The sequence below is a fragment of the Canis lupus genome, chromosome 22 (genome assembly GCF_048164855.1).
Source record: "Canis lupus baileyi chromosome 22, mCanLup2.hap1, whole genome shotgun sequence".
Classification (NCBI taxonomy): Eukaryota; Metazoa; Chordata; class Mammalia; order Carnivora; family Canidae; genus Canis; species Canis lupus.
In genome coordinates, this window is record NC_132859.1 from 1713258 (window position 1) to 1736649 (window position 23392).

A 23392-nucleotide genomic window follows, 5' to 3' on the forward strand; every position below is an offset into this window, starting at 1 on the left:
TATTTCTGACCATATTGATGTTGACTACTTTGTATTCTTACTGTTTGGACATCTAAATTGTATTTGGCGATTATCAAGGGTGCATGATAGGCAACAGTTGAGCTCTTCCTAATGAACTTCCCCCTGGAGGGTTTGTGATGTAAAGCGCCCAGGTTCCTCCTTCCAGAGCTGAATCAAACTCATCATTGTTGTTGGACAGTACATTCTTTCTAATGGCAACCAAAACTTCACTGGAGAAGTAATAAAAGTACCAACATCGTCACTTAAAGCTAGGCTCAACTTTAAATTAGTTTCATAATTTTCATTTTCATTATCCCTATTTTGGGAGAAGTATTGGCTAAATTCCTGGAAATATTAGAACCAATATTGAAATTAATACAACAATATGATTAATGTTACTACAATAACTTTTTCTGTAATGATAAGCAATCAGTCACCTGATCAGAAATAATCCCAATTTAAGAATTATTTATGACAGCTGCTGCTCATCTGTCTGTGCAATCAGGGGACCATGAAAGTGACTAAAGATATCCTTATCCCTCTCCTTCACAATTAATATGCTGGTTTTAGTGCTGAGTAAAGTATTGTTATTCCCGAATTACAAATGCAGAGACTGAAATATAAAAGATAAGACAATATTTGCCCCAGATTGCATAACTGGCAGATAGATGGTAGACCTGAGATTGATCCCAGGCTGTCTAGCTGCAGAATCTGCACTTATTAGCGGCTGTGCTATTAGGCTGAGCTGATCTTGTCCTGTGATAATAAAGCTAATGTGCTTATGGCAGCATGTTGTCAGGTTCTCAGAACAATGCTCATGCAGTTTGAGTTCTTAGAGAGCACACTATACTATTTTTATTCAAATCTGCAAAGTACAAGGATACTTCTATTGGCTTTATTGCTTACTTGCCTAATTACCATCAAACATACACGCACATGACACGAAGTAACCACAAGAAGGCCAGTTCCCTTTCAGTGCGGATTCACTACGCTCTGTAAGGCGATTTGCTGTGGTCAGAGGTATCCTGTGGCTTTTACAGTCTTCTGTTGAAACAAGAGTTATATGCAATTTCTCAAACATGTTTCCTCCTTCCTGTCTTTCATTGCTTAGTAAGCTAAGTTTGGTCAAGTCTCAAGGAAAGCGCTTGGCCACGAGGCATGCAGGAGGTTGAGAGAAGTAAAAAATATCATAAGCACAAAGAATGGGAGTCTCTCATGAGCGAGAAAAAAAAACTTAAGTTAGAAAGTCAGCCTCTTCCGGGGATCTCCATAACACCCCAAATGATGCCGTCCAAAAAATGTGGCCTACTCCAGAAGGGCATCTGCATTGGTCAACTCCAGAAAGGAGCCATTCACACCACGGCGGGTGAGAATGACACTCTCTGGCCTCCTGCAGTAGGGGAAGCCTGTGTGGCTGCAAGCAGTGGCCCTGCAGATAAGGCCCAAAGTCAGGTCTAAAAGGATGAGGTTTGCAGGGCAGGCACAACTCTTGGACAGATGCAGTTCTTGGCAGCAAGTGAATGTCAAAGGCATGCTTCCAGAACAGTCCTTTCAGGTGGACAAAGGAAATCCACACACTGGGCCAGTCTCCAGAGGGGAGGGCACTTGGCTGCAGTGAAGCAAGAGTCACAGTCAGCTCCCATTTCACTGAGGAGATGGGATGGGTCCCGGCAGTGGGGAGAATGCGAGACCCGTGGCTCACTATTCATGTTTCTCCATCTTCGTTCATTCCAACCTAGACCCTCTCCAGCCCAGTGACGTTAGTGGCGACAGAGCCTCCTGGTTAACCACCAGGTCTGCCTCCCTTGGTTCTGGAAGTAGCTTTTGACAGGGGGCCAGGGCTCGCCCAGGCAGGGGCCAGCTCCGTGTTAGGTATACCCGGAGCACCGTGGCCATTTCAGGCTCCTCGTAAGTGCAATCAAAACAGCACATGGGCCACTTCTTGCCTTTCTGCCCCCCAGATCCAGGGAAAGACCCTTTGTCTTTTATCCCACATGCTCTTTTTCTCTTGCTTCTCTCCATCCCAGACCAATCCAGGACTCAACAGTAATGAAATGTTTCCTTCTAGAGTTTTTCACCCGGGACAATACCAGACATTGTGTAGTTGCTCAGATGATTGTGAATTCATGAATGTGGAAAGTCCTCTTTCCAGAAGTCCTCGGCAGGAAGCCCAATGGTTCTCTGCTGAGAGATCTCATTTGAGAAAGGTGCCGTCACACAATGTAGACAGGTTTTAAAAATCTCTCGACTGTTTTCAGATACCTCCCATCTTGACTTTCCGATTCTCGGATTCCCCTTTACAACACGGGGCTTTCAGTGAAACAGAAAAAATTGACTATGGAGGCCTTGCCAATGTAGAAACATGTCATTTCGAAATCAAGCCATTCTGATCTAAATGCATGGGGAGAATTGAATTGTGAGCTTTGCCATGCTTCCAGGTGTGTTTGAATCTCAAGATTTTAAAGAAAAGAATAGTTTTCTGGGCTGGTTCCTTTGCAGTCCTATCCTATAAGAGAGAAACTATAGCTCTGGGACTTTATCAGATTTCTCACACAAGGCAAATATTTGAGATGCCAGAGTTCCTGAGGGCAACAGGCCACTCCTGCAGTCTCTGGTGAATGCATGTTGATTGTCTTCTCACCTCAAAGTTTATGCTACCCCATAGACCATTGAAAACTAGCCAATTGAGGCAGGGATAATTCAGCTCTATTCAGTCTCGTTTTAGTTCCTCAATAGATCTTTCTGTCTTCCTCTGTGGAACAAAATATATAACCAGCTGTTCCAAATTTACAACTAGAAGGCTGAGTTTTCTGGAAGCTGAATAATATTGCTACTCTATTTTATAATAGAAGTTTCTCTCTAGGCAGCAATAAGAAAATGGAGATAGGAATAATTTACCAGAAAGAGTAAAATAGCTGACTCTCATTAATGCTAATTATGATGATTAATGTCATCATCCATGAGTTTCAGGTTACCTAAGAATCAAACAAGTTGCACTTAAAATACAACTTGAAAGAAACAAGAGAGGAAACTAGGGCTTTCAAAGATATATTGGCCTCTGTCGTGTGTAACACTGATTTATGGAAAAATAATTTTATGATTATGACTTTTGCTTCTATGGTAAGCTTTCTAGTTTCCAAAGCTAACTTGACACAGGCAGTTTATCTCCTTGACTTATTATTTCTTTGACGGCTATGCTTCCAGGTCAGGTGGTGCCCACCGGGGAACAGTAATATCTTGAGCAGGGTTTCGTGGGTCAGTCACGTGTGCATCTTTCAAGAGAGGTGTGAGCATGAATGGGAATGTACCACATAACTCATCCAATTATGCTATCGGGATCAAAACTGCAATCAAAACCAAGCATTAACTATCAACAAATCTCTAAGTACCGTATAAATCAATGTGAGACACAATTTATAATGGGATTTACGTCATTAAAAATGCCCACGTATAAATAAGTTCCCCCTTCGACTTCAACTGTTATTAATTACTATTTAATCTAAGCATAACAAATTACTTAAAATCTCTGAGCCTCAGCTTCTTTCTCTAAACTGGAAGTATCCGTATTACAGGACTGTTGTGAATGTTAAGTGAGAATACACACGTAAAGCTCTTCGCACGCTGGCTCCTCCTCCTTCTGCCCCTCCCCTCATTTGTGTTCTCACTCACTTGCTTGCTCCCTCTCTCTCTCTCAAATAAATAAATTAAAAATCATGGGATCCCTGGGTGGCGCAGCGGTTTGGCGCCTGCCTTTGGCCCAGGGCGTGATCCTGGAGACCCGGGATCGAATCCCACATTGGGCTCCCGGTGCATGGAGCCTACTTCTCCCTCTGCCTGTGTCTCTGCCTCTCTCTCTCTCTCTCTGTGTGTGACTATCATAAAGAAATAAAAATTTAAAAAAATAAAAAAATAAAAAAAATCTTAAAAAAAAAAAAAAAGACCACCCAACATATAAAAACGAACCAATTCATGGTAGCTGTCTTTTCTTTATTCAGCTGCAAGAAAGCCTTCCTCTTGCTCTGCTTTGAATACAGCAAGGATCAAACCTTTTCTCAGAGCTTCCTGGTGGCACATTCTTGCCACATTTCTGTGCTCCTGAGCCTCCAAATAGCATTGGCATCAAAAGCCACGCTTGCTCTTATCTGGAGTACTAGAACTTCGGAGGATTTCAGAGACCTAGTGGATGACTTCCAGCACTGCTGCTACATCTTCCTTCTTGCTACATCGTCTTCAGTCATGTTTCTAGAGAAGTTTATTTCAGTTGTACACAATTTTATTTCAGCCTGCACTTCAGTATTAGCTCTGTATTCAGTTCTTTTTAAATGAACAATTAGGGCAAAAATTTCAGCACACTTAAGAGACCTAGAGTTTCCAGGGGTCATTATTCGGTCCCTTTATTCCAAACAGCATTATGGCAACGTTTAAATATTCCACTTGGCTGAGAAGTCCTCTTTTTTTTTTTAATATATTCAATAGCGCTATTGTAACAGTGATCGTGATCGTGGTAACAACCATTACTAAGCGCTCACTCTGTGCCAAGTGCGCTTCTGTCAGAGAAGTTCATATGACCTAACTCCTCTTGTGCTCATATTAACCAGGGTGACCGCTGCCTCTTGGTTTGTCCAGGACTTGCCCAGTTTTAGCATGAAAAGTCTCAAGTCCCAGCAGCTCAGTTCCCGGCAAACCAGGATGGTTGATCACCCTAAACAGCCCTTAGAAATAGGTGTTCTTATTCCCAGTTACGTCACAGGGAGTTTAGGCAACTTTCCTAAGGACATGAAGTTTGTAAGTAGGGAAGTCTAGCTGAGAATCTGGGTTCTTCACCACCACCTTCGAGAAGGACTGGACTTTGGACGGGCGGGGGGGGGAGGTCAGAGCAATTGACCCTAGAATGGCTTCTGAGAGGGGCTTCTCCTTCCTGTGGAGCAGAAAGATGGGTTGTACACCAGCATCCAAGATACGCCGTCGCCTTCAAGTTAATGGGAAAGTCTCATCCTGTTCTTTAGCAATGATATGACATGGTAGCTGGTATCATTTCTGAACCGTTTTCATATAAGAAATTTGCAAGCATAAGCACCAGGAGGCATTAACTACATTGCCCCGTGTGTGATTAGATTTCAGCCCTCATGGGCCAAGTATCCAACATCCTTCCTTAAGCCGACTCCCTACCCGCTATCCTTTGCTGCGTGACTCTTAATAAGACTTCCTGACTTTCTATTAGGACAAGATTTCTTTCCCCCCTGAGTCTTCTTATCCGGTATACTTTTATTCTCTATCTCTAATTTTCATTTATTGTGATATTACAAAATTTCACAGTACGGCTCATATCTGCAGAGAAGATCTATTATCATTTTGTCCAGGACTCATGTCCAGTAACTAACAACTGGCTAGTGAGGGGGGAAATGAACCGAGTCCTATTTAAATTTAATACCATGTGATCATTTGAAGGGTACATTTAAGAAACAATCTCTCATTTGACTGAAAATGTTCTTTCTCTTACCCCCCGTCCGTGTTATCTCCCTAAGGTGGCGTTGGGGGCTGCTCTTTTTGTGTGGCGGTGGAAAGCCCTGTGCCTGGGAGTGCAGAGGGGGAAGGAGGGTCTTCCTGCCTAAAGGGGAGTGCCCTTTGTTTTCCTGATCACGCTCTCCTAGCTTGAGTCCAAGTGGTGTAATATCAGCTAGGAACTGTACACAAGGACAGGCCCATAGCTCTACCTGGCCATTCTAACCCCACCTCGCGGCTCACGGGTGACACGCCTCTCCAAGCTCGGCCTTAGATAGTTCTCTCTGCAGTCCCCCGTGCAGAGCTTTCCACTCCCACACACATTGTAGTGATTTCTCAGAAAAGTTCTCCAGTAACAGTCTCAGCTCCTTTCTCCTCCCGTCTACTCCATAGCGAAGGCAAGGGTGGCCCCTGAGAGCTGAACCTCAGACCTTCTTTGCTTAGCTCCGTGAGCTGTACTTGTCACCAAGTTGGCCGGTGACTGCCACCTGGGAGTGGATCTCCTTGGTAAACATCACCAAGGCCCCCCGCGTTACCATAATTTATCTGATATATTCGCTCTTCCCCAGGCTGACGCCAACGGATTGGGAAGTCAGGACCCGTGTCTGATGACTTCACACTTGTCCCTTTCTTTCTCTCCACAATCCCCCCTGCCAGAGCCGGAAAGCCTTCTCTTTTACTTCCAACCAACTTTCCAACTTTCCAACTTTCTTTCTCTCCCAACCAACCATCAAATTGACCTTGCTGCCATTTGTTCCATGCCACCAGTCTATAAAGCAAGTCCGCCAGACTCCAGGGTTGATAGACTCAACAGAGATAAATTAATTAGAATATCCACTATCAAGACAAAAGTTTTGTTAGCAAGGCTGTGTCATGCTACATAATCCAGTTTTGGCAACTGAATTCTACTTTACCTTGGTCTTTCTCTTTGTACTCCTATCATTATCTTTTTTTTTTTTTTTTTTTTTTTTTACTCCTATCGTTATCTAATGTCTACCCACAACCACTCCCACACCCCTCTGACTGACGGGTAGGTGGAGGTTCACGTGGATAGAGACAGAGGTTGTGAACTCAGGAAGGCATAAGAGAAAAATATTTTTAAAACGATAAATACTGGCTCCATTGCATAGTAATTTAGTGAGACGTTATTCAAGTCACCTTATTTCATCAATATTCACTTTTTCATTGTATGTAATTTTTTCTTTTTAAATTATGTAGGTACATGTGAATATAAACCCACAAGGAGACAATTACCAAATAGAAGCATATGGAATAAAAAGTGTATGCCCCGTATGCCCAGTCCCACTCCTCAACCCAGAATAATCACTGTCAGTGATTGATCTACAGCCTTACAGATCTTTCTCCTAAGCATTTAAATAAATATACATGTTCTTATACGAATATATAATTTTGACTTTTTTTTTTTCCAAAACAAGGGTCAAAGAATAGGACCTTGGACGCCAATGGCTTGTACATTTCTGAATGTGCAATTACCAAATTTCCTTTTGCTTCTCTGAATTTTATTTGTATGATTAAAAATCACTTGCAAAATAACTTTATTTCATTTTTTGGATGATTCTAACTAAACAAAAGCATCTGTCATGCTTGTCTGGCAACTGGCTAGAATTTTTGACATGAGCAGGAAAATGAGCCTTGTACTCTGGCTCTGGGTGGGGATGTTGCTCACATGTGCATGTGATATGGCCAGTAGCCAGCCAGTTGCTGAGAAGAGACCATGTATTTCTCAATAATGTTGTAAGTAGAACTTAGTGAAAATGAGACACACAGTCTCCTTTCCCGTCACTTTCCTGCCCTAGACTCTTCATCAAATGAGAAATTTGGTAATTTTTCCTTAAGCACACATCAATTCAATAACTCATACTTCTGAGCACTTACTGCAAAAGCAAGCCCTGGAAATACCACAATTATTAAAGCATTTCTACCCTTAGAGAATTATTTGATATTTCAAAGTAATTTCAGAAATTCATCTTTATTTTCAGTCTAATTTTTTATTATTTATATAATAATATAAATATATAATATATATTATGGCATACAATACATATTATATAATGATATGATATATAATAGTAATAGAATTTATTATTACTTTGGAATATCTTTCCTTCTATTCCCTACATCAAAGTTATAAAATAATAGTTATTCTGTTCAAAATACCTAAATTTTAATTTGGGAGTGACAAGTACAATTTTAGTCTAAAATAAATATATGGTTTTTTTTAATTTTTATTTATGATAGTCACAGAGAGAGAGAGAGGCAGAGACATAGGCAGAGGGAGAAGCAGGCTCCATGCACCGGGAGCCCAACGTGGGATTCGATCCCGGGTCTCCAGGATCGTGCCCTGGGCCAAAGGCAGGTGCTAAACCGCTGCACCACTCAGGGATCCCTAAATATATGTATTTGTAAATCATATGGACTTAAAGTTTAAGAAGTGTTCCATAGTGACTTGTGATGCCTTCTTCCATTTCTCTTTTCAGGCAAAAGCAAAAGTATTTTGTTTTTTTTAAAGACTTCATTTATTTCAGAGAGAAAGTGAGAAAGTGCACAAGTGGGTGGAGGGTCAGAGGGAGAGAGAATCTCACACAGACTCCTCACTGACTGCAGAGCCCCATGCAGGGCTCAATCTCCCTGAGCTCATGCCCTGAGCTGAAATCAAGAGTCAGACACTTAACCAACTGAGCCATCCAGGCACCCCAAAAGCAAAAGTGTTTTAAAGTTAATAAGCATGCTCTACATTTTGCCCCCAAATTGTAATTTATGGTTGACTTCAAAAACATTCTTCATCTTACCTGTTTTGGAAAAGCTCTCATCTAACAAATCACCAGATTCATTTCCTCCTATTTTTTTCCATCTAATTTAGGATATGCATACAGTGAAATGACAATATTATTTATTCCAATTTAGTATTTTGAATTTTACATCTTTGAAATTCATCAGAGGAGGACTACATGGGAGACGGGGGAAATGGCCTCAGTGGTTCCTGTCTGTCTAGTATCAGGTAGGAGGAGGAAATCTCTCACAGACCCTGTTGCCATCTGTCTTGTATTGAGTACTGACAGCAAGTCCTGATAGCCCCGGGCAAACATCCAACCTTAATCTTGGAAGTCATCACAGACACCCTCATGGGCTTCTTTAGCTCTTCACTGAATCATAGAACTTCAGAGCTAAAAAGTACATTCTAGTATGGTAGTTGCCCAAAAATTAAACATAGGATTACCATGTGATCTGGCAATCCCGCTGCTAGGTATGTACTCAAAAGAATTGAAATCAGGGTCTATAAGAGATATCTGTACACCTATGTTCATGGCGGCACTATCCACGATAGCCAAAAAGTGGAAACAATCCAATCATCCATCAATAGGTGAATGGATAAACGAAATGTGATGTACACATAGAATGAAAATTATTTAGCTTTTGAGTAACGTAATTCTAATATATCCTAGAACATAAATGAACCTTGAGGACATTATGCTAAATGAAGTAAGCCAAACACAGGTTAAATATTGTATGGTTCCACTTACACAAGATACCTATAAGTAGTCAAATCCATAAAGACACAAGGTAGAATGGTGGTTGCCAGGGTCTGGTGGGAGAGGGAAATGAGGAATTGCAGCTTAAGGGTTACAGAGTTTCAGTTAGGGAAGGTGGAAAAGTTCTGGAGATGGAGAGTGGTGATGATTGCACAATATGAATGTACTTACTACCATTGAACTGTATATCCAAAAATGGTTGAAATGGTCCATTTCATGTTATATATATTTTACTACAATAAAAAAATCCTTATCCTCATAGAGCTTACAATTTAGGAGAGAGAAAGATAATAAGCAAGTAAAGATGTAAAAAATATTTTTATATTTTTAAAATTATTTATCTATTCATGAGAGACACAGAGAGAGAGGCAGAGACGCCGGCAGAGGGAGAAGCAGGCTCCCTGTGGGGAGCCCAAAGCAGGACTCGATCCCAGGACCACAGGATCATGCCCTGAGCCAAAAGCAGATGCCCAACCACTGAGCCACCCAGGCTGTCCCAAAAATGTAAAATTTAAAAAGTACTTTCTGGATCAGCTTTAGGCTGGGCTGTATTTTATAGATAAGAAGCCAGAGAACAGAGAGAAAAGATAACAGGAGGCAACCCGCTAAGACCCTGGTGTCTGACTTCTGGGCCCATGATCTTTAAATTGAACTATATTCCTTTTTCAAGTCCTTCTATTACCTCTATTTTATCTGAGCCACTCAATAATACACTGGAAAGAGACGGGCTTTGGAACCTGGGTGCAAATTCCAGCTCAGTTGATTCCTGGAAGTTTGATCTTGAAATCTCCTTCTCTGTAAAATGGGCATAATAAGACCTACTGCATAAAGATTCAGTTTGTTACATTTATGCCTGTGCACAAAATAAAGAGTCAATGAAAATTAGCTCCCTAGCTGCTAAGTCCCACAAAATGCCTTCCTAAATTTGTTGCATATTTATGTTATATTCAATGTGTGAATACTTTCAGTCTAGCAATTTCAGCAAATATATTCCTGTGTTTGAGTTTTTACAAATCATTCTAGAAATATAGTTTGGATATGGAGACAAATGGCTCAGCTAAAATACCTGGGAAATGAGCCAGATACATTTATTTGATCCTTATTTAGCTGGGAGAGAAGTTTCAAAGTATAAGTTCAGTAAAGAATTCAAAACAAGGGCTAACATTCTTTTTTCCAAAAAAATAAAGCCAACTTTGATATTTCCTCTAGCTATATTAAAAAAAAAAGTCAAAGCCGTATTCTATATTTATCCTTGAAAGGCATTTATCTCTAAATAAAAAGTATATAATGGCATAGATTATATATAAGAACCACCCTGAGCGATGAGTCAAGAAGAATGATGTGTTTCTCAGATCCAATATAGATATTTAGGGGGGAAAAGGCACACTTGTCAGCTGCTAGCAGAGCATCATGGGGCATTAAAACTACCACCACAGTCTTCCTTCTCCTGATTCCACAGCTGTGTCCACCTCAAGGAACTCTAATCATAGTCATTTTGATTATTCTTTTGGGTTTAGAACCATCTCCTACTTCTTCTTAGCATATTTGAAAATAAAGGAGACCTTTTTTTTTTTCATATCAGTCCTCATATGCAGGACAATTTATTTTATTTTTTTCCTTTTTTGCTAACCATTACTTTATTTCTATTTTTTTTTGTATTTATTTTTCATTGGAGTTCAATTTGCCAACATATAGCATAACACCCAGCGCTCATCCCATCCAGTGCCCCCCTCAGTGCCTGTCACCAAGTCACCCCCACCCCCCGCCCACCTTCCTTTCCACCACCCCTGGTTCGTTTCCCAAAATTAGGAGTCTCTCATGTTCTGTCTCTGTCTCTGATATTTCCCACTCATTTTTTCTCCTTTCCCCTTTATTCCCTTTCACTATTTTTTATATTCCCCAAATGAATGAGACCATATAATGTTTGTCTTTCTCCGATTGACTTATTTCACTCAGCATCATACCCTCCAGTTCCATCCACGTCGAAGCAAATGGTGGGTATTTGTCGTTTCTAATGGCTGAGGAATATTCCATTATATACATAGACCACAGCTTCTTTATCCATCATCTGTCGATGGACACCGAGGCTCCTTCCACAGTTTGGCTATTATGGACATTGCTGCTAGAAACATCGGGGTGCAGGTGTCCCGGCATTTCACTGCATCTGTATCTTTGGGGTCAATCCCCAGCAGTGCAATTGCTGGGTCGTAGGGCAGGTCTATTTTTACCTCTTTGAGGAACCTCCACACAGTTTTCCAGAGTGGCTGCCCCAGTTCACATTCCCACCAACAGTGCAGGAGGGTCCCCCTTTCTCCACATCCTCTCCAACATTTGTGGTTTCCTGCTAAAGGAGACCAATTATTCTCATTTTACATGGACCTGTAAAGAACTTCTCTTTATAGATTTGCCACAGCCCTTTAGATTATGAAGATTTGTCCTCCTCCCAGGTTAGAAAAATATGTTGACTATATAGTAATTGCATAGAAATTAATGCCTTCGGTTTCTTAGAGCTGGACAACTGATGTGGTCTTGTTAAAGATATTGGTGCCATCCTGTTCATCCTGTCCCTGCAAAAATTATAGATAGCTCAGCTGAGAGGCAGATTCTAGTCTATTAGACAACTTTGAAGGAGGTCCTATTTCTTTATGAAAAAAAATCCCATGGGTTTGGCATTTTAATAAACTTGAGTCAAAATTATAGTTCCACGTCTTATTTTATTAAGTCACTTACCTCTCTAACCCTTTAATCTCTTAAGTGAAAAGAGATAATAATAGATAATTGAGGATTGAATGGTTTATTGAATTATATAAAACATGTAACAGTGATTGATACAAGAGTAAATACTAATATTAGTTATTTCACACATTGACTTCCTCTAATATTTCAAGTAATTCACATACACTCATACACATGCCAACAAAAGTCTAACTTTTATTTTTATTATTATTATTTTTTATTTATTTATTCATAAGAGAGAGAGAGACAGAGGGAGAAGCAGGCTCCATGCAGGGAGCCTGACGTGGGACTCGATCCTGGGTCTCCAGGATCACACCCGGGCTGAAGGCGGTGCTAAACCGCTAAGCCACCGGGGCTGCCCTAAGTTTTATTTTTGTTTATAGTTTTGGTTGATTTAGGATTTCCTCTAGACTTTTAAAATCTCATTATAAAATTATAACTCCTTTATGAAATTTCAGGATGTCATTTAGGACCATTGCTAATTTTATGTTTTCCAAAATGTTAATTGGTATACCTTTTAGGGTTCTTTTGTTTGTTTGTTTGTTTGGCATTTTACAGCCATAAAACAAAGAAGTACATACTTACCAAGATCATAAAGAGATACTGGCATCTGGAATATGGCCAAAAAAACAAGTGGCTAAACTAAGGTAGAATGTTCATGTTTACAAATATATCTCATGTTAGAGATGACATTGTGGAGCGTTTAAAGTGAAATAAAACTTCAACATAGATGTTAATATTGTATTATTTGTATTATAATTTTTCATTATGTTCATGGGGTTATCCTACTGGTTTTACTTTTGTTTTTCTAGAAGGAACAGAAAGAGTAGAATAAAATATCATGGTTATGTTTAGAGGTAGGCCTGTACCCCAGGCACTATAGTGGATGCTCAATATACAAAGGTTTTTAAGAAAGAAAAACAGAAGGGAGGAAGGGAAGGGAGGAAGAGGGAGAGAACTCTACCTTTTATAGTAGACAGTAAAATCTAACAGAGGGAGAACCAGGCTCCTTCACTGTTGAAGTGAGAATTCAGATAAGCAAGGGGAGGAGGCTAGAATGATCCATGTGGTAATAAACTGAAGTTGTTGATATGAACCCATGTTTAGCTTAACATAGATGCAGATGGCTATACATAGAAATATTACAGATATGTAAATATACAAATTACAAATTTTTATGCAGAAATTACTTTTATTATTTTAGAATATTCCTTAATGGGTTGGCAATTATTCATGTGAAGGAGAGTTCAGAAAACAAATTTATGACTGTATTAGCCTTGTCCTTGATTAGAGATTCATGAATTATACAAAAAATATTATTCCCTAGAGAAGGTTACTCTAAAAGTAGTAGTAGAAAAGGTCTAAGAGGCTGTGAACTTAGAAGAGCATCCCCCTGCTTGTCTGGCTGTTCCAGTTGGACCACAAGACTTCAGTACAAGGATGGACATGTTTTCTCTGTTGAATTTAAGGCCTTACAACAGTTTGAATGCCCTTTCCTGCATGCAACAGGTCAAAGGCTTCATTAATTTGGTCAAAAGACAGACTGTGAGTCACAAACTCATCAACTTTTATCTTTCTGGACATATATTCAGACAGGTTACATATAATCACACCCAGGTTAGTGTGCACACATAATTTCCTTGTTTTGTCAGCTGAGAGGGCCAAGGAGCAATGACACCCCAGTAACAACAAGGATACCTAGTACCCACATCATAGTTTCTAACACTATTCTCCAATCAAAAGAAGTCCTTGAGAAATAGATGATTCTATAACAGGGCAGAAAACAATCATGATGATCCTGGAGCATGTTTTAGTACCAGGAAGTAAGGAAGTGCTCAAAAACAAAACAAAACCACACCATGCAATGATGGGGGCACATCAAATGAACACGGGAGCCAACTGAAAGAGCTCCCAATGGCCAAAGCAGAAACAATTAGAGCAAAAAAATGAATAAAATAGTGCTGAATTATAAAATAAATATTCATGAGTACATACTGATATAATAATTGACTAAATAATTTTAATGAAATAACTGAAGGAATAAGAGACAAATATGTGCACAATCTGACATAATTAATGTAGTTATTCTGCCCATAAGGAGGTGCAGCTGACTCCCCCCTCCTTAAGTGTGGGCTCCGCATAATGACTTCCTTCCAAAGAGGATAGTGTAGAAAGTGCAAAGAAGAAAAAGAGTAACTTAGAAACAGAGAAACCTGGTCAGCCCTATCTCAGCCAGGTGATCAAAGTCAACATAAATAGTTATTAAATCATGTTGATCAAATAAACTCCTCTTGATGCAAATAGCACCTTATCTGTGTGGTCTTCCTCCTCAAGACTCAAAATCTCAGTCTAATTATAAAAGAAAAACAGAAAAACCACATCTAAGGGGCATCCCACAACACACACAACAGAAGTACTCCTCAAAACAGTTAATGTCATGAAAAACAAAGAGACTCTGAGAACTTGCCATGTCCAGGAAGAGCCTAAAAATATGTCATGAATACATGTCTTGAACACAGCATCTTGAACCGGATCCTGGAACAGAAAGAGGACACTAAGTATACACGAACAAAATCTGAATAAACTAAGAAGTAAGTTTATAACAGTGTATCAACATTGGTTCATGACTCTTAACAAATGTAATAGGAGAAGCTGGTTGCCTAGTGTATGAGAACTGTTAGCTATTCATAACTTTTCTGTAAATCTAAAAGTACTCTAAAATAAAAGTTGTTTGAAAATACATACAAAATTTTAAAATGGTACCATGAATATAGTGCAGGAATAAAGGAGTATAAACTGAGGGAGAAAAGTAAGAGAGGAAAAAGAAAAAAAAAAAGAATTCCAAAGGATTCCTAAAGAATCGTGTGGCTGGCACATAATGCTACGTTAGTTTCCGGTGCACAACTTAGTGATTTGACAAGTTTATACATTATGCCATGTTCGCAATAAGTTTAGCTACCGTCTGTCCCATTACATCGCTGTTACAGTAGCACTGGCCCTATATTCCTGCCTTTTATTCCCCTGACTTCCTCATTCCATCCCTGCAGGCCTGTATCTCCCTCTCCCCCCACCCATTTTGCCCAACCTTCCACCACCACCTCTCATCCGGCAACTACCAGTTTTGTTCTCTGTATTTAAAGTTCTGATTCTGTGTTTTTGTTGGTTTATTCTTTTTTTTTTTTTAAGATTCCATTTATAAGGGGAATCATGCAGTTATTTGTCTTTCTCAGGTTGATTTATTTCATTTAGCATCATACCCTCTAGGCCCACCCATGTTGTCTCCCATGGCATGGTTTCAGCTTCTTTTATGGCCATCGAATATTTTGTTGTGTAGATATACCACGTTTTCCTTACCCATTTTTCTACTGATGGACACTTCGGTTGCTTCCATGTCTTGGCTATTAAAAATAATGCTGCAGTAAACTTAGGGGTGCATATATCTTTTTGTGTTACTGTTTTTGTTTTCCGTGGGTAGATACCTGATTGTGAAATTATTGGATCACATGGTATTGCTACTTTAAATTTTCTGAGGAGGCTCCATAGTGTTTTCCACAGTGGCTGCACCAATTTACATTCCTACCAACAGTGCAGGAGGTTTTCTTTTTTCTCCACACCCTTGCCAACATTTGCTAATCCTTGTAATTTTGATTGTAGCCATTCGAACTGGTGTAAGGTGATACCTCACTGTGGTTGTTATTTGCATTTCTTTTAAATGCGATGACCCCCCCACCCCCAATTTACCAAACTGTCAGAAGTCAGCGAAGCAAAGAATTGAAGGTAAAATGTTGATTCAAAGATCATTTCCCCCCAAATCCCTCATTCCTGTGTCTGAAATGGAAATTTGGGAGGCATTTATGTAGAAGATTGCTCTGGCAGCCTTTATATTCACATTAAGTTTACTAGCATATTCCTAGACTCTGGTTTTATGGAAAAGAAAGTTTTTCTTTCCATTATATTGTATTTCATCTGATTTGCTGGCTGATGAAGATGGTCCTGGTCCTTCAGGATGCTTTTTCCTTAATAAATGTCATCTGTAAGTTAAAAAAAAAAAAAAATGATGAGTGATGTTGAGCTTCTTTTCATGTGTCTGCTAGCCTCCAGTATATCTTCTTTGGAAGAATGTCTATTCGGGTCCTCTGCTCATTTTTAAATCAGATTTTTTTATGTTGAATTGTATATGTTATTTATGTATTTCAGATATTAACAGCTTATTAGATATGTCATTTACAAATATATTGAATTGTATACATTCTTTATATTTTTCAGATATTAACAACTTATTGGATATATCATTTGCAAATATCTTCTCCCATTCAATGGGTTGTCTTTTTTTTTTTTAAATCTTTTTGCTGTGCAAAAGTTTTTTCTTACCATAGTCCCAATAGTTTATTTTTGCCTTTGTTTCCTTTGCCTCAGGAGACATATCTAGAAAAGTGTTGCTATGATCAATGTCAGAGAGCCTGTGCTCTCCTCTAGGATTTTTATGGTTTCAGGTCTCACATTTAGGTCTTTAATCCATTTTGGGTTTATTTTTGTGTGTGGTGTTAGAAAGTGATCAAGTTTCATTCTTCTGCATATGTCTGAACATTTTTCCCAATACCATTTGTTGAAGAGACTTTTTCCCATTGGATATTCTTTCCTGCTTTCTCATAGATTGCTTTGGCTATTTAGGGTCTTCTTTGGCTCCATATAAATCCTAGTAAAATTCTAGTTTTGTAAAAAAAAAAAAACAAAAAAAAACCAAAATGCTGTTGGTATTTTGATAGGGATTTCACTGCATCTGTAGATTGCTTTGGGTAATATTGATATTTTGATAATATTTTTTCCTATCCATGAGCATGGAATATGTTTCCATTTGTTTGTGTCATCTTCAATGTCTTTATCAGTGTTTTATAGTTTTCAGAGTACATGTCCTTCATTTCTTTGCTTAGGTTCATTCCTAGATATTTTATTATTTTTGGTACAATTATAAATGGTGTTACTTTTTAAATTTCCCTTTCTGTGACTTCACTGTCAGCATATAAAAATGCTACTGATTTCTGTGTCTTAATTTTGTATTATATCACTTCACTGAATTTATATATTATTTCTAGTAGTTTTTTGTTGGGATCTTTAGGATTTTTCTCTATATAGTGTCATGTCATCGGCAAATAGTGAAAGTTTTACTTCTTTACCAATATGGATGCTTATTTCTTTTTCTTGTCTGATTGCTGTGGCTAGGATTTCTAGTACCATGTTGAATAAAAGTGGTGAGAGTGGACATTCTTGTCTTGTTCCTGACCTTGAAGGAAAGCTCTCAGTTTTCACCATTGAAGATGATGTTAACAGGACATTTTCCATATACATCTTCATTATGTTGAGCTATGTTTCCTCTAACCCCATTTTGTTGAGAGTTTTTATCGTAAGTGGATGTTGTACTTTGTCGAGGTTTTTTTCTGCATCTATTAAAATGACCGTATGATTTTTATCCTTCATTTTTTGTTTTTTTTTTAAGGTTTTATTTATTTATTTATTTGAGAGAGAGAGAGAGCACACAAGTGAGGGAAGGGGTAGGGGGTGAGGGGGGAACCAGACTCCCCTGCTGAGCAGGGAGCCCAAAGTGGGGCTTGATCCCAGGACCCTGGGATCACGATCTGAACTGAAGGCAGACACCTAACCAACAGAGCCACCCAGGTGCCCCTTATCCTTTGTTTTGTTGGTGTGGAGTATGACATTGATTGGTTTATGACTATTGAACCATCCTTGCATTCCAGGAATAAATCCCACTTGATTGTGGTGAGCAATTTTATTAATGTATTGTTGTACGCAGTTTGCTAATATTTTGTTGAGGATTTCTATATTTATGTTCATCAGGAATATTGGCCTGTAGTTTTCTTTTTTGTGATGTCTTTGGTTTTGGTGTCAGGGTAATTAATGCTGTACTTATAGAATGCATTGGAAGCTTTCCTTAGTCTTCTAGTTTTTGGAATATTTTGAGAAGAATAGCTGTTAACTCTTTAGATATCTGGTAGAACTCAAACGTGAATCCACTTGGTCCTGAACTTTTATTTTTTGGTAGTTTTTTTACTTAACAGTTCAATTTCATTACTTGTAATCAGTCTGTGAGATTTTCTGTTTCTTCCTGCATCAGTTTTTAAAGATTATATGTTTCTAGAAGTTTATCCACTTCTAGGTTGTCTAGTTTGTTGGCAAATAATTTTTCATAATGTTCTCTTGTAATCCTTTGTATTTCTGAGGTGTGAGTTTTTCATTCTCCCCTTTCATTTCTGATTTTATTTATTTGAGTCTTTTTATTTTCTTGATGAGTCTGCTTAAGGGTTTATCCACTTTGTTTATATTTTGAAAGAACTGGCTCTTTGTTTCGTTGACTTATTCTACTGTTTTGTTTTTGTTTTAGCTTTTTCTACATCATATATTTATTCTCTTCCATCATTTATTATTTCCTTTTTTCTATTCACCTTGGGCTTTGTTTGTTCTTCTTTTTCCAATTCCTTTGGTATAAGGTTAGATTGTTTATTTGAGTTTTACTTATTTCTTGAGGTAAGTCTGTATTGCTATATACTTTCCTCTTAGAACTGCTTTTACTGTGTTCCAGAGATTTTGGACTCTTGTGTTTTCATTTTCATTTTTATCTTTTCATTTTTCAATGTCTTCTTTGATTGCTTCATTAGCCTATTTTTTTTACTATCGTGTTGTTTAGTCTCCATGTGTTTGTGTTTTTGCCAGTTTTGTTATTGTGATTTATTTCTAGTTTCATGCTATTGTGATCAGGAAAGATGCATGGTATGGTTTGAATCTTCTTCAATTTATGAGGCTTGTTTATGGCCTAATACATGATATGTTCTGGAGAATGTTTCATGTGAAATTGAAAAGAGTGTGTGTTCTGTTGTTTTTGGATGGAATGTTCTGTATATATCTGTTATATACATTTGGTCCAATGTGCCATTCAAAGACATTGCTTCCTTACAGATTTTCTGTGTGGATGATCTATCCATTGATGTAAGTGGACTGTTAAAGTCCCCTACTATGATGGTTTTACCATCAAGTTCTCTCTTTATATCTGTTAATATTTGCTTTATAAATTTAGGTGCTCCACTATTGGCTGTGTAGATATTTATAATTATCCTTTTGTTGGATTGATGCCCTTCTTTTTCTCTTGTTAGTCTTTGTTTTAAAGTATATTTTGTCTAATGTAAATATTGATACCCCAGCTTTTATTTTTATTATTTTTTGCTTCTATTTGCATGTTGAATGTTTTTCTATACCTTTACTTTCAGTCTGTGTGTGTCTTTAGGTCTGAAGTTAGTCTCTTGTAGGTGGCATATAGATGGGTCTTATTTTTATTTATTTTTTATCAATTCCACCACCATATGTCTTTTGATTGGAGCTTTTAGGCCACTTACATTTAAGTAACTATTGATGGGTATGTATTTATTGCCATTTTTAAAATGTTGTCTTCTGGTTGTTTTTGTAGTTCTTTTTTTTTTTTTTCTATATTCTTTTGCTCTATTTCTTTGTGATCGGTGAGTGTCCTTAGTGTTTTATTTGCCTTTCTTTCCCTTGACTTTTTGTGTATTTATCATAGGTTTTTGGGCTTGTGGTTACTAAGGTTCAAATATAACATTCTAAGTAAATAGCAGTCCATATGCATTTAATGATCATGTAAGTTCAAACACATTTTAAAAAGGAAACAAAAAAATAATTTTTTTTTACCTTCTCTTCCCTTTTTACTCTCTTCTCCACATCTATGTATGTGTTGTCATATTTTACATCTTTTTATTATGTTTACTTATGGCCATTTCTTTTCCTTAAAGAAATCCCCTTGACATTTCCTATAAGGCTGTTTAGTGGTGAAATTCCTTTATCTTCTTTTTGTCTGGGAAACTTGTTATTTCACCTTCAAATCTGGATGTTAACCTTGCCAGGTAGAGTATTCCTGGTTGTAGGTTTTTTCCTTTCAGCACTTAAAATATGTAATGCCACTCTTTTTTGGCTTGCAAAGTCTCTGCTTAAAAATCAGCTTATAATCTTATAGGTTTTCCCTTGTGGGTGACTTCTTGTTTCTCTCTTGCTGCTCTTATGACTCCCTCTTTATCTTTAACCTTCGACATTTTAATTATTATGGACCATGGTGTAGACTTCCTTGGATTCATTTCATCTTGTTTGAAGCACTCTCTGTGCTTATTGGACTTGAATGTCTATTTCCCTCCCTAAGTTAAGGAAGTTTTCAGTTATTGTTTCTTGACGTAAGTTTCCTACACCTCTCTCTCCTTCTTCAGGGACCCTCTACTATGCAAATATTTGTTGGCTTGACATTATCCAAGAGATCACTTAATCCTCATTTCTAAAAATCTGTTTCTCTTTTTGATGTCAGCTTGCGTACTTCCATTATCCTGTCTTCCAGATCACTGATACATTTTCTGCATCCTCTAATCTGTTGATTCGCTCTAGTTGTTTTGTCTTAGTTATTGTATTTGTCAATTCTGATTGGTTCTTTTTAATATTTTCTATCTCTTTATTGAAGGTCTCACTTGAGTTCTTCCATTCTTTTCTCTGGCCTAGTGAGTATTTTTGTGATCATTATTTTAAATTCTTTATCAAGCATATTGCTTATCTGAGTCCAGGATTTTCCTATGTTGCCATCTTGAACTGGAACCTCTTCTTGTATTTTGTATCAGACCTTTAAATCTACCCATGTGTGTGATGTATGTATTTTGGATATTTCAACTTACATTATACAACTATTGATGTTCATGTTAACTTCAATATTTATAAAAACCACAACAAATCCTTTGATTTTTACAAAGATAGGCTGTTATCTACCAGAAAAAAAGAAATAATCAGATTTGGGGAATATGCAAAGCATTATATATTTAGCAAAGCATGACCTTCAACATTTACTCTATAAAAATAAATAACCCTTTGGACATCAACTATATAGTAAAAAATATCATAATGACCCAGATATACTAAAGTTACTAACTCAAATTACCTTGAACTTCATGCCTTGTGTTTTGTTTTGTTTTGTTTTGTTTTTTCTGGATGTTCCATACACTTAAAATTGCTTTTTTCCTTCCAATTTTTTCTAAGTTAAAGATCTTGGTTATCTTTCAAAGTGACCTCAAATATTCTCTTTTCCATGAAGATTCCCCTTGTTCCCCAAATAAAATAGGTGCTCGTTTCTCTGAGCAGTTAGAATTGTGTGCTTTTCCATTATCCTATGGTCTTAAAACAATTTATGTTTTGTTTAAAAACGTTTCTCCCATCTTGCTGTAGGCTTCTTAAGAGCAGAGTCAACATTCTGGCCCTTCTTGCTCTCCACATAATGTCTGACATTCATTCATTCATCCAACAACCGTTTACTGCATGCCTACCATTCAGTACCACAGAGTGAACATGAGGGAGAAAATTGCAGAGAGAAATCAATGATTAAATGTTAATGTTGTGGGGAAATTTTTCCAAGTTAGAAAAGTTCTAAAAAAAGTGAGGAAAAAAAATATTGCTACAGATCAGATTATGGAAAGCATTAACAGAAGATATCACAGAACTGGCTTATTTTTTATAGCCGGCATATATGCTTCTAAGTTAAATACCTCTATCTTCAACTGCTTTGCCCATTCTGTGTGATCTGGGATGCCTGAGGTTTGTGTATAGAAAACTGGTAGACTCCGGGCAAGTAAAATAAATCTAATCAATGTTCATTTGCAAAAGGAAACATGAATGAGCACTGAGAATATTTAAGGAAAGGAAAAAGACAAAACTTTTTTTATGGCAGAGTCCACCTTGTGACTGTCAAGCTATTGCATAGGTACTTAGAAAAGAACTTGTTCTCTTTTGAACTCTTCTATTAAAGCAAAATATATGGTTATCTCAGTGTATACATCACAACTAGCTTTATTGCAAATACCATCGGTGTGTATGTGCATTTATAGCATACTTGGTCTTCTTTTTCTCTGCTATTGATTAATTTAAATCCAATTTTTAGAACATCTGTACCAAAAAAGTATTTTTAATTACCATTTCAAACAATTTCTGATAGGGCAATTTTAAGCCAATATTGTGTTCAATTCTATACTCAGATCTCTCTTTCTCAGTGCAGGGCCTCCTGGTCTTTTTCACTGAACCTTCAGTCTTTCTACATCTCATAATCCATTAACCCACAGAATACAGAAATGATTTCTGATCTTATACAAGGATATTGAATGCTTAACTCATTTTTGAAGTTGATCTCAATATTGAATGCTCATTTTTTTAATTCCCCAAAACAATTAACTTCACAAAAACATCCTCTTCCATATCAGTGTTTCAGAATCACAAAAATTTATAATTATTAAGATTGATGTACATAATTCTAAATTGATCTGTGGCTTTATTTCCAATGCCTTCTCCTCTAATGTGTCATTGGCCACTCTTCCTTAAATTTTTTAACCTTTTCCTGAAAAGCCTGATATTCCTTCACACCTGAGTCCTTATAGTGCACAGACAGGCCTCCCCAATTCTCCAGGGAACCCAGGGCACTCTCTTAGGTGGGGACTGATAGCTACTTTATTAGGGTCCCCATCAAATTTTAGTAAACCATAACTCATATTTCCATTTTTAAAAGTAGTGCATACCAAAAATCTATTAGTTTTCAAAACATTTCATTTAAAATATTAGCTGAACTCTGAAATAATAAATACCTCATGTATTATCAATATGACAGATTTAAAAATTCCCAGTATGGTAGAGCCTAAAGCATCTTAATGTGGCATAAGCTTAGCTGAGTTTAAATCCTGGCTCTGCCACAGATTGGGTAGGCTTGTGAAGTTTTTCTGGATACCAGAGCATCATTCATCTGTCCAGATGCTCTCTTGAGCATCTATTGTATGCCACATGTCAAGGTCATAGTGGTGAACCAGGCATTCACAGTGGTTCACTAGGCTGACCCGCTAATGTGCTAAGTTTCCTCATTTTTAGAATAGGAAGAACACCCATCTTGTAGAGTGTAAAACTTAAGTGGCTCCTCCTACTAACAGCTTCTTGCCACGTCTGCTCCATGCAGCCACCACCACCCTCCCCCACTTTCTTATCTCTAAAAATAATCTCATTAAATGTCCCTGATGAACCTCTTCAATTTGAGATAAACTTTTCAAACCAAACCAGGACAGTTCACAGGAAGCCACACCTCTGGCAGTCATTCTGGAGGCTGTCTCTGTGGCCCCTGTACAACCAAGAGAACAGTGTCACTTGTCCATGCAGAAAATGCCTAGGTTTCCTCTGCATTTACTTGTGCATTTGCTTATCCTTCCCACATTTTCATTTCAAAGTGCCCAATCAGGGGGTAATAACACTATATCTCCCTTTTTATTGGAGAGAGGTTTTCTTTCCTTCAGGTGAGTTGCTTGGAGATTCCTAATGCATTATTAATGAAAACAAGGGAAAGATGGATAGAAAGAATATAACTTGTTGAAGACATCTTTAGTTAAATCTACTTTCCATGAAATGGATCCACTCCCAAATGCATAGTTTTGTTTGTAGTTATTAGTTTGCAGACTGAAACTGAAGAATGTATTTCCAAATGTGTTTCTATATTGAAGTATAAAGTATAACTCTGGACGAATCTA

The 23392-nt window shown here is 37.8% G+C and overlaps 1 protein-coding gene across 2 annotated transcripts in view; it reads left to right on the forward strand.

Moving 5' to 3' along the window:
• VEPH1 (ventricular zone expressed PH domain containing 1) overlaps positions 1-23392 on the forward strand; it is a 222416-nt gene that overhangs the window by 142902 nt on the left and 56122 nt on the right. The gene's annotated exons all lie outside the window — the stretch shown is intronic.